This window comes from Perognathus longimembris, chromosome 1, assembly GCF_023159225.1.
Source record: "Perognathus longimembris pacificus isolate PPM17 chromosome 1, ASM2315922v1, whole genome shotgun sequence".
NCBI classification, from domain to species: domain Eukaryota; kingdom Metazoa; phylum Chordata; class Mammalia; order Rodentia; family Heteromyidae; genus Perognathus; species Perognathus longimembris.
In genome coordinates this window covers 102,627,539-102,640,243 of record NC_063161.1, presented here as the reverse complement: position 1 = coordinate 102,640,243, position 12,705 = coordinate 102,627,539, and positions in this window count along the sequence as shown.

The following is a 12,705-nucleotide window of genomic DNA, read 5'->3' as shown; positions in this document are numbered from 1 at the left end:
TGTTGAAATTGCTTAAGAAGGGGGAGGGATGGGAAAGAATGACAGAAGGAATGGGTTTTTATTAGAGCAACTTGTATTCATGAATGGAAATGTTATGGTACAACTAATGTGTGCTAATAAGAATAAATCTAAAATAAGAAAATAATGAAGATTTATAACAAAAAAATCCCCTCAAATTGTTCCTTAAAATCGAACTATCAAGCTGTTTTATATTTTTCCAAAAAAATACACAGCATCCAAACATCTATAATAAATGCTATACGTTTCTACCACTTGAGGAGGCTTCTAGTGTGTATCACTTTACTTGGAATTAATATTTTAGATGTATTTTCCTGCAGATCATACACATATATTATATTATATATGTAATATATAATATGTAATACATATAATGCACATATATTATGTATATATTATGTATTATGTTATATAATTATATAGTTTATAATATATAATATACATTACATAATACATAATATATGATTTACATTATATATACACATATTTGTGTGTGTGTGTATAGGGCTTGAACACAGGACCTTGCACTCTCACTTGGATTTCTTGGCTTTTGCCCTCATGACTGATACTTTACTACTTGGGCCACAGATCCATTTTAGGCTTTTTGCTGGTAATTTAGTGATAGGAATCTCTTGGATTTGTCTGACCCAGATTGTTTCAAACTATGATCCTCAGATTCCTCTGGGTAGCTAGGATTACGGGCATGTTTCATGGACACCTGGAAGACACCCATCAATTTATAATGCTATTTCATTAGAGACCAAATTTCTTGTGCCTGAATCTTTGTGAGCGTAGCTCACACCTAAGTGCAAATAGAGAACCTAACTTCCAATGTCTCTATCTTGCATTCCCAAAGGAAAGGTAGATTTAAATATATCACTTCTGAACTGTCTGTCAATCATTGCTTAAACATAGTCTCTAGATAAGGATGTGAAGAATTTATTTCTTTCTCTTATGTCAGGTGAAAATTCAATAAAATAGGAAATCCAGCAAGAAAAAGATAAATGAATTTTGGATTCTGTTCAGAGGCCCTTGTCCGTTTTCTTTGCCAAATGCATTTTTTATTGATACTGGAGCGGATTCTCTTAGGCTCTCCTATGATTTTTTGTAGGACTCCGGGAATGTAATTTTGATAGATTTTTAAAAGCCTCATCACCTCTTGGTACCCTGAAGCAGCTGCAGACTGCAGATGCTGTGAGCCTCTTAAACTTATTCTACACCAATTTCTAATCTCACCCATGTACATGGAAGGCTGAGGAATTCTAAGGGAGTCCAAAACAAAAGTTTAGTCAAAGAAATGTTGATTCAAATTTGCTCCCGTCATGTTGAAAAGGGTGACGTGGATCAAGATGTCTTGGTAAACTGCTTTGTTAAATGGCAATTTCTTGTACGATTACTTAAAGATAATTTTAAAATAGTGCAGATTATATTAACTAATAAGTTATTCATTATTTGTACAAAGAGGCCACAATTCTCTAAGTCATGTTATGAGTACAATTCATCTTAATCAATGTCACTGCTTCCATCAATCTCCCCCACTGTTTTATGCAGATTTTATTATGTAAGCAGACTCCTAAATTTATATTCTTGAGTAGACAGAAGTAGTTTACAGACGAGTATGAAGTTTCTAGGCTGGAGTGTGGTGTTCCACCCATGCTTGATCATGAGACTGACCAGGATAAAAATCCTGGCTCTCTTGCCAGGCACTGGTGGCTCACACCTGTAATTCTAGCTACTCAGGAGGCTGAGGTCTGAGGATCACGGCTAAAGCCAGCCTGGGCAGGAGAGTCCATGATGTTCTTATCTCTAATTATCCACCAGACAACTGGAGGTAGCACTGTAGCTCAAAATGGTAGAGCAAAAAAAGCTCAGCAAGGTGCCCAGGCTTCAAGTTCAGTACTCACAACTGACAACAACAACAAAAAAATCCTGGCTCTATCCATTTCTTTCTGTGTGACCAAACCTGCACGCTGGAAAACCAGTTATCCTCTCCTACTACACTGACATAATAGCATTTGTGTTTTCCTTTTTCTGTTTTGTTTTGGGTTTGTTTTCTGCCAGTCCTGGGACTTGAACTCAGGACCTGAGCACTGTCCCTGGCTTCTTTTTGCTCAAGGCTAGCACTCTACCACTTGAGCCACAGCGCCACTTTTTCTATATATGTGATGCTGAGGAATTGAACCCAGGTATACAAGGCAAGCACTTTACCACTAGGCCTTATTGCTAGCCCCGTGTTTACTTTTTTTGTACACCTGTTGCAATAACTTGACCTAATAAATGTAAGGTGCCAGCCTACTGCTCAGATACAAATTATATATATAAATATATGTATGTATATTGTACAGGATATTATATATTTTATTATAACAATTATTAGTATATTAATTATAGTATATTATAATTATAGTATAATATATTATATAATATATTATACTATAAATATAATATAATGTATAATATATAATTATATTAGTATATTAATTATAATTATATAGAATCATATTATTACATACAATTATATTATTATACATTGTATATCGTATATTTTATGTCATGCATCATATATCATTATCATTATATATTGTATAACTGCTACTGCCAGAAGCAGATGGCTCACACCTGTAAACATAGCTACTCCAAAGACTGACTAGAAAAGTTCTAGAGATTCCATCTGCAAAGTAACCAGAAAAATACTGGGCTGGAAGTGTGACTAGAGCAAGCAATCTGTGTAAGCATGAGATCTTGAATTCAAATCTCAGGATCCTCCCCCCAAAATAGCTGTTTGTATTATCTTAGCTTCTATAATACCCATTAAAGTGTCTAGAAATGATCTTGTGAGGAAACAATTGATGTGCCCTAAAATATAGCTTTTATTCATTTAGCAAACCCGCAGTCATTTTCTCCTCTTCATGAAGGAACATAGAAATAATTTTCTAATGGGAAAAAAAGGGAGAGGGAATGGAGCAAAGGATAAATAATGCCTACAATGGTTATTGGTAAATAACCATAATCAAAAGAACCATTGGCTCCTTTTTTTAAAAAACCTAGAATTTATCTAATTAAGGCAAAACTCTGGTGGACGGAATTTGGCTTTGACAAAAGAAGATAAAATACCAATTTGTTCAAGATTGGAACAGAGGGCTGGGAATATGGCCTGGTGGTAGAGTGCTCACCTCATATGCATGAAGCCTTGGGCTCAATTCCTCAGCACCACATATATGGAAAAAGCCAGAAGTGGTACTGTGGCTCAAGTGGTAGAGTGCTAGCCTTGAACAAAAAGAAGCCAGCAACAATGCTCAGGCTCTGAGTTCAAGCTCCACCACTGGTAAAAAAAAAAAAAAAAAAAAAAAGATTGGAACAGAAATCTCAGAAATCTTAACCCAAAGTGCTAGTGTTGACAGTTGGGTCTCATGAGGGTTCCCTTTTCAAATCCCCTGCATGTTGCACATTCACCATCCAGATGCTGTGCAGCAGAGCCTCTGGGGATGAGTCACCTTCACCAGGACCATCTCTCCAGTGGACTGTTCATGGCTCTGGGCATTGTAGCAATGCAGTGCCTGCACACCAGGTATCACCATACCAGAGGGAGAGCCCTCTCTCCTCCTGAGAAGGCTGCCCACAAGTGTGGGGAAATAGTGTGATCCAGAAGTGTGGGAAAAGGACATTTTGAACCTTTTGTTCTCTTTATTTGTTTTGACTCTGCTCCGTGTTCTTATTCTCCAAAACTCTATCTCTCAACTTTTATGTAATAAATATACATATATGGTTTATGTTATAATTTCCATAACTTTTAAGTGGATAGTGCCATGACATTCAGGATAACAGTAACACTTCTGTGCAACCATTACACCATCTCCAGAACTCTTTTCATCTTGCAAAACCAACACTCAATCTCCATTAAACATCAGCTCCCAATTCCCTATTCCCCAGAGGCTCAGTAATACATCTAACTACTCTAGGTACATTATGTAAGTGGAATCAGGAAATATTTAGCTATATTCTATTATTACCCCCTGGCCTACACACACACACACACACACACACACACACACACACACACATTATTAAACTTAATTTATATTTTTATTTTTTTTAAATCACATACTGTTTTTGTTTTTACCTTTTTTTAAATTTTTTTTTGGCCAGTCCTGGGGCTTGGACTCAGGGCCTGAGCACTGTCCCTCGCTTCTTTTTTTTTTTTTTTTTTTTTTGCTCAAGGCTAGCACTCTGCCACTTGAGCCACAACGCCACTTCTGGCCGTTTTCTGTATATGTGGTGCTGGGGAATTAAACCCAGGGCCTCATGTACACGAGGCAAGCACTCTTGCCACTAGGTCATATCCCCAGCCCCCTTAAACTTAATTTATATACATGTAGTAGATCAGAGTCCCACTACTGTGAAAGAATAGTTGAGAAAGTAAACTTAACAGGAAGAAAGGTTTATTTGGGTTCCCAATTGATCACTTGACCCTCCATGGTATCCTGATAGAATAACATGAATGAAGGAGGCTAGGAAGCAATGACAGACAGAAATACAAGGATATGGAGGAACCAAATTCCCCAAATCTCCTAATTTCCCGGTGATCTAACTGTCTTCCAATAGGCTCCACGTAAAACTACCATCACCTCCCAATAACTCTACAGACTGGTGACCAGGCTTTGAACTCATGGCATTTGAAGGATATTTAACATCCAAGCCATGGCATTTGATCTTTTGATGGGCATTTAAGTCACTTCGACCATGGGAATATTGTGAACAATGTTGTTATGAACACTGATATATAAATATCTAAGTATTTGCTTTCAATGTGTTGGGGTGTAATTGGTCTAAAAATATCGAGTGCCTGCTCTCAGTTTATATGGATAGGACCCAATAACAAGGATGTCATTTTCATTTCTGTTTAGTTTTGGGTTTTTTTAGAACCACCCTACTATTATCCATCAGAGCTTCACGATTTTTGTTGTTGTTGTTCCCACTAACAATGCCCAGGCTCTAATTCCTCTACTTCTTCACCCAAATTTGTTGCTTTCTGTCCTGTGGGTAATAGCTATCTTGATGGATGCTCAGTATTAACCCTTCCATTCTTGACATACCAACAAGAACAGTCAAGAGAATGTTCTGAACTCTCTGTAGATTGCATCAATCAACAGGTAACTAAATTGAGGTTGCAACAGAGTTTCATAATGGCTTTTTAGGAGAGCAGCCAATAAAAGTTCTCACAAGGGCAATAATGCTGTCATGCCTGGTGTTGTTTTAGACTATCAAGGTTTCTGTCAGTGACCTTGTATAAAATTAGTTAGGCAATATTGGTGAAGATTCCATCAGTTGGGCCTCCACTATACCCAAAGTGAGTAAACCTTAAGTAAAAGGTCAGCAGCTAAATTCACATAAACAATGAGCTTAGGATAGGTTCAAGGGATTTTTGTTTGTTTGTTTTGTTTTTGTCCTGGGGCCTGAACTCAGGGTCTAGGCACTGACCCTGAGCTTTTTTGCTTAAGGCTAGCACTTAACCATGTGAGCCTGGGTTCCACTTTGCCTTTGTTTGTGGTGGTGGTAGTTAATTGGAGATAAGAGTCCTGTGAACTTTCCTGCCCAGGCTGGTTTTGAACCAAGATCCTCAAACCTTATCCTCCTAAGTGTTTAGGATTACATGCATGAGCTAATGATGCCTGGCCCCAATCATAAAGAGGCAGCAAGAAGAAAATTTAGGAGTGAGAAACATTTGCTGCAAGTTATTTAAGACCATGACAAAGCATAAAGCTAATATCTAAACATAAAACTTCTTAAAATTTTTAATTGTCTTAGTCATAAATTATTTTACATGAAACACAAATAGTCAACTGAGACACTTAAAGTTTTTAAAGCTACTTTTTAATCATCTTTACTAGTGACATGCAAAGGCATTTGATTGTCTTTGGTAACAGTTCTAGAGCTTTCTATTGACCTTAGAAACAGAAAATTGAAGCATTAAAAATGTATAGGCCTATAACAGAATGTTGAGTAGCCTCTCTAATTCTGAAATTTAGAAAATACCTGAACTTAGCACCACTGATTCTAAAATTCTACCTACCTCATGAGAATATGAGGGTCATAGTTGGAAGACAATGAGGGCAAGAAAGTCCATGAGATTCTTATTTCCAAGTAACCAGCAAAAAACATAGAAGTGGAACTGTAGCTCAAGTGGTAGGTCAACAGCCTTGAGTGTCCAAACCAAAGAATAGTGCCTAGGCCCTGAGTTCAAATCCCAGTACCACCACACCACACACACACACACACACACACACACACACGCACACACACACAGTGAAAGTAAGAAATGGGAAGAAAGACATAAACCTGAATTCAGTCAAGGTCTTGCAGTTTTGTCCTTTGGAAGGAAAAAGTTGCCTTCCTAAGATTTGACAAGAAGCTTTCACTTCAGAAGATTAAAAAAAAAAAAACCCACTTTCCTGCTTGTTGGCAATTACTCCTCATCATGAAAGAATTTACATTATTCATCAAAGTGGGGGGAATAAACCCAGATACATTATTAAACATCTGACTATTCATTTGTAAGCAGAGTGCCAATTGTCTTTCCAAAGGAGTCCTTTTTGCAGAGCACTTTTGATCATTGTTAAGAAGTCAAAGCTTTTAAATTTTTCAAAAAGGGTCTCCCAAAAGAGAAAAAAAAAGTATTGAGTGAAGCTAACTGTAGTCACAGTTTATGAGCTGAATGTTTGGGTCTCTCAAAAACAAAACAAAGGCCTGGCAACCTCAGTGGTTCATGCCTGTAATCCTAGTTGTTCAGGAGGTGGGGGAAAAAAAGTCTGTGAGACTCTTATCTCCAGTTAACCACCAGAAAACTGGAAGTAGGGCTGTGGTTCAAAGTGGTAGAGTGTTAGCCCTGAGCAAAAGAAGCTCAGGGACAGTGCCCAGGCCCTGAGTTCAAGCCCAAGGACAGGCACAAACCAAAAATATTCCTAAATCAAAACCCCAGCTCTCAATGTGACAGTATTTTTAGAGTGAACTTTTTAATGGTGATTAGAGATTAGGTCATGAGGGTACAGTTAGTCCTCTGATGGAATTTGGTGCCTCATAAGGAAAGGAAGAAGACATCTCTTATTTTCCTGCCTACACACTGAGGGAAGTCCAGGTAAGCACCCAGGGAGAAGGCAGTTAACTACAAGCTAGGAAACAGATGCAGCCAGGGTGGGAGTGCCCACCTTCATCATGAACTTCCCAGCGTCCAGAATTTAGCGATATAATCTATTGCTTAGGTCATCCAGTCTAAGATACTTTGTTAGCAGCTAAAGCTAAGATATTGGTAGTTCTTATTGCATGTCTAAAGCTAAGATATTGGTAGTTCTTATTGCATGTCTAAAGCTAAGATATTGGTAGTTCTTATTGCATGTCTAAAGGAAGTGGCCCAGCTACATTGTGTGTGTGTGTGTGTGTGTGTGTGTGTGTGTGTGTGTGTGTGTGTGTGTGTGCGCGCCTATGAGCTTGCCCACACTTTGTTACTGAGGTTTGAACTCAGGGCCTGCTTTGCTCAGTTTTTTTCCACTCAGGATTAGTGGTCTATCATTTGAGTCACGATTCTAGTTCTAAGGGTTTTTTGCTAGCTTATTGGAGATAGTGTCATGGATTTGCCTGCCCTAGCTCATTCTGAACTTTAAACCTTGACTTCCATCTTCTTGAGTAGCCAGGAGCAATATTCAATTCCTACCTGCTAGGAACTGAATGTTAATAAAGAAGTCTTTAAAACCACCATGTCTTCTTTTAATGACTATCTTTCAAAAAAGTTCTGAATCATGAATTAACACTTTCCACTTTATGCTTTTAGTACTCCATCATTTTCTAATGTTGTTACAAACTTAGAGCTATTGGGTAAACTTTATGTAATTTTAACTCAACTGAAATATCCCTTGTGTACCCTTCCAACTTGTCTTATTTAAACTATGCATTATATTTTTTCCACTGAAAAAATATTTTGAGCAATTAACTTATATTTACTTCTAAAGAGTTATACAGTGGTATAATCTGGATGTTGAATTTCCCTCAAATATTCATTTGTTGATGCCTTGATACCCAGGGGTTGAGACACTGTGACCTTTCTCAAGGAAGGGCTTTGTGACAAGTCTTAGGTCACTGGAGCTGTGACCCTGAAAGGGAGCTCAATCCCTTCTTCTTTCCCTCTTGCTTCCTCACCATAAAGTAAATAGTTTGCTCTGCCTTCTGTGCCCTGCCATTTCCCATCTGGCCTGCCAATACCCAAAGCAATGGTTTTGCTTGGTCTTGCACTGGAACTTATCATTTTTTTTCTCTTTTTAAGTTACCAATTTAAGGTATTTTCTTATAGTCACAGAAAGCTGACTAAGGTATATGATTCATGATGTTCCCTAATATCTTTCTTTTTAAAACCATAAGTTTCTTTGACACTAAGTAGTCAGAAGTTAAGAAAATAAGAGACAGATATTCTATAGAGAAATTTCAAGTATTTAGAATTATTTCTGTGGAATAGCACTCTGTAAATTCCCTTTGCCACCATTACCTCAATAAGCAAAAAAAAAAAAAAAGTTTCCCTGTAATAGACACACTGGAGATGAAGAGACTGGCCTCTGGAGTCAGATAGAAGCCATACTGGATAACTTCAAAGTACACTTTAAGTGAATGACTCAAGATAAACTATTTTAACTAACTCTGCTTCCACCTGCCCAATTATAAAATGGAAATAATGAATGTGATATGGAGAATGGAGTCAAGAATTCAGGGGAGACACTCACTGATCAAGATGCATTATGTTCATACACTGCTTTGTTAAAAGGCATTTCCTTTGTACAACTATGTAAAGGTAGTAAGACATTTAAAAAGTAAAGTGGAAATAATATTAGAACTGTACCTCACAGAATTACCATGTAAACTATTTAGGAGAAGCTCTGGGATTTTTATAATTACTGTATACTAAAAGGATTATTTCCAATCATATTTGTCTTCCACATGTATTTTCATTAACTGAGAGAATTTGTGAAATAGAATGTTTCATTAGTGAATGCATTTATCAATTTATTGAATGTTATTTAAACACTGCCTCCTTACTATCCAGATATTAGATATTTAGAGAAAATAAAATTCCATCTCTATCATCAAGGAGCCTCAGAATGAGATTTGAAGGCAAGGAGAAACATAGTCAAAATGAGCAAATAAAGCTTTATTCAGGTACTGATGGGCTCACTTCTGTAATTCTAGTCAGGAGGCTGAAATTTAAGGATCATGGTTCAAAACTAGCCCATAGCTGGGCACTGATGGTGAATACCTGTAACCATAGTTATTCAGGAGGCTGAGATCAAGGATCATAGTTAGAAGCCATCTTGGGTAGGAAAGTCTGTGAGAATTTTTTCTTTTTTTAAATTATTTTTAATTTTATTGTCAAGGTGATATACAGAGGGGTTACAATTACATACATAAGGGAGTGAGTACATTTCTTGTCAAACTTGTTACGCCCTCCTTCATTTTTCTGCCACTTTCCTTCCCTCTCCCCCACCCCCCATGAAACTCTTCTCTCCAATAAATTACCAAAAAAGGTCAGAAGTGGAGCTGTGACTCAAGAGTACTAGCCTTGAGGAAAAAGAAATTCAGGGACAATGCACAGGACCTGAGTTCAAGCCCCAGGACCAGCAAGAAAACAAAAGGAAGGAAGGGAGGGAAGGAGGGAAGAAGGAAGGAAGGAAGGAAGGAAGGAAGGAAGGAAGGAAGGAAGGAAGGAAGGAAGGAAGGAAGGAAGGAAGGAAGGAAGGAAGGAAGGAAGGAAAGGAAGGAAGGAAGGAAGGAAGGAAGGAAGGAAGGAAGGAAAGGAAGGAAGGAAGGAAGAAAGGAAAGGAAAGGAAAGGAAAGGAAAGGAAAGGAAAGGAAAGGAAAGGAAAAGAAAGGAAAGGAAAGGAAAGAGGAAAGGAAAGGAAAAAGGAAAGGAAAGGAAAGGAAAAAGGAAAGAAAAAAGGAAAGGAAAGGAAAGGAAAGGAAAGGAAAGGAAAGGAAAGGAAAGGAAAGGAAAGGAAAGGAAAAAGGAAAAAGGAAAGGAAAGGAAGAAAGCCCAGACAGAAATTTTTGGAGGACTACATCTCTAACTAGCAAAATATCACAGTGTAGGGCATGACTTAAGTGGAAGAGGACCATCTGTGAGCAAGAAAGTTAAGTGAGAGCTTGAAGCCCTGAGTTCAAGCCATGGCACTGGCCAGGAAAAAGAAACAAACAAGAAACCTTTCTCTGATGATACAGAAATTTCACTGTTGAGAGAGAATGAATTTTAATATCAGCTCCTTTTTAAAATAACTATACATAAACAATAAAATTTCAAATTAGCTGAACATGGTAGCACACACCTATTATCCCTCCACTTGGGAGGCTGAAGCAAGAAGATCTCAAGTTCAAACCTAGCCTGGGCTACATAGCAAGACCCTACCTCAATAAAATGAAAAACCAAAACAAAAACTAACAAAAAGAACTCAAAGTAGCAGCTATCTTTCAAATATGCAGTCTTCCTTCATTCATTGATACACATTTATCTTAGAAACTGGAATTTGAGGTTATTCTGGAATATTATAAGTGGAATTTAAAACTCGATGCTATAATAAATATAGTAGTTGTATAAATAAAAAAAGTTAACCAATGCCTAATGTATGAAACTGTAACCTCTCTGTACATCAGTTTGATAATAAAAATTAAAGAAAAAAAAAGTTAAAAAGGAAGCCAGGGACAGGCTCAGGCCCTGAGTCCAAGGCCCAGGACTGGCCAAAAAAAAAAAGATGATGCTAAGTGAAATAAACTCCATGTTATATAAATTAAAAAAAAGAAAGTTAAGACAAAAGACGTCTAAGTCTCAAGAGTCAGTTCAAGATAAATAACATCCATTCTATACACTATAAAGCTCCATTTATTAACATATTTTACATTATGATATAAACTACTAAAACAGTATTTAGGAATATCACCATCCCCTTCCTTCACATTAACTGGTGAGGCAGTACGTAAACAACCAACCAACCATACCTTTATTTTAAAATTTGCTCAACTGAACTATCCTACATGCTCATCTCATCAAATATTTGAGTTGTTTGCAATGAGGACATTTGAGATCCATCCTCTGAGCAACATGGAAATGGGGTGGTTACCTGCAATCAGATCTTAGGAAAAATAGGAGAGGAAGGAAACCAGGTGCTGATGGTTCACACCTGTTACCCTCACTACTCAGGAGGCTGATACCTAAGGATTGTGATTCAAAGCCAGCCTGGGCAGGAAGGTCCCTTGAGATTCAGCTCCAATTATCCACCAGCAAACTAGAAGTGGAGCTGTGGCTCAAAGTTGTTGAGCGTTACCCTTGAGCAAAAGAGCTCAGGAACAGTGTGTAGGCCCTGAGTTCAAGCCCCATGAAAGACAAAAAAAAAAAAAAAAAAGGAACAAGGAAAGAAGAAAGAGAGAAAGAGGAGAGAGAAGGGAGAGAAAAGGGGAAAACAAGGAAGAGGAGAAGAGAGAAGGACAGAGAGGAGGAAGGGAGGGAGGGAGGGAGGGAGGGAAGAAAGGAAGGAGGGAGGGAAGGAAGGAGGGAAGGAAGAAAGGGAAGGGAAGGAGGGAGGAAGGAAGGAAGGAAGGAAGGAAGGAAGGAAGGAAGGAAGGAAGGAAGGAAGGAAGGAAGGAAGGAAGGAAGGAAGGCTGAACTTATTCCTCCTAGCTAACTAAGGCTCAGTACCTTTTGATCCTGGCAACCCCTACTCTCCTCTCTTCGCCTGGGAGCTCTGTGCAGCACAGATTTGTCTTTCAGTGAGTGGGGCTTACTTGTGATTAGAATGTTCTTCAACTTTCCCACATTGCTGTAAATGATGGATTTTCATTCCACATTGCATTGCAAGATTGTAGAGTCCTTTATTACCCCATAGATACAACTCAATTTTGTCAACAAAGCACGAATAAGAGTTATAAAGTAATAATAATTTTTAATGGCTTCTTCATTAGGGCAGCTTTTAGAAGAGTGCCAAATGAGGTTGGCTACTGCTATCATGGATGCCTCATGTTGGAAGTTCCTTAGTTTTTGCTTCAGAATTTCTGTTCCTGGATAAAACATGTGTTCTCCTTAATTACAGAATAACCTATTACAAAATTTCCCAGGTCCCCTAATCTAAGTATCTTTAACTAATAAAAGTTTTTAATAATTGTAAAGATTGAAAACAAAAGAATTGATTTTTCTTCAACTTTGAACATATATTCATACCCTTAAAAAGGGACATTTGCTTATCTTCTAGGTACACATGGTGAATGTAATATTTTATGAAAGAAAAGTGCCCTTCAAAGTGAATTTCTTATCAAATGTATGCTTTTTAAACAAAAGACGTAAAAAAACACACCAAACTATTGTTAAAATTAGAGAAACAGAATGTTGTCACCTCACATGTTCTTCTGCTGTGCTAAATAATCTGGAAAAATTAGGTGAGATTTCCTTGGTTGAGTGAAAAGAAAGAAGGACCAGGAGAATTTAGTCAGAACCATGTATCTTGGTTAAAGTAATTTCAGAGGTTTATTTTGACTTCCTCATCTATAAATTTGAAGAAACCGATAGACAGATTGATAATCTTGCCAGGGCCTGGTGGTTCACACCTGTAATCCTAGCTATTCAGGAGGCTGAGATATGAGGATCCCAACTCAAAGCCAGCTTAAGCAGAC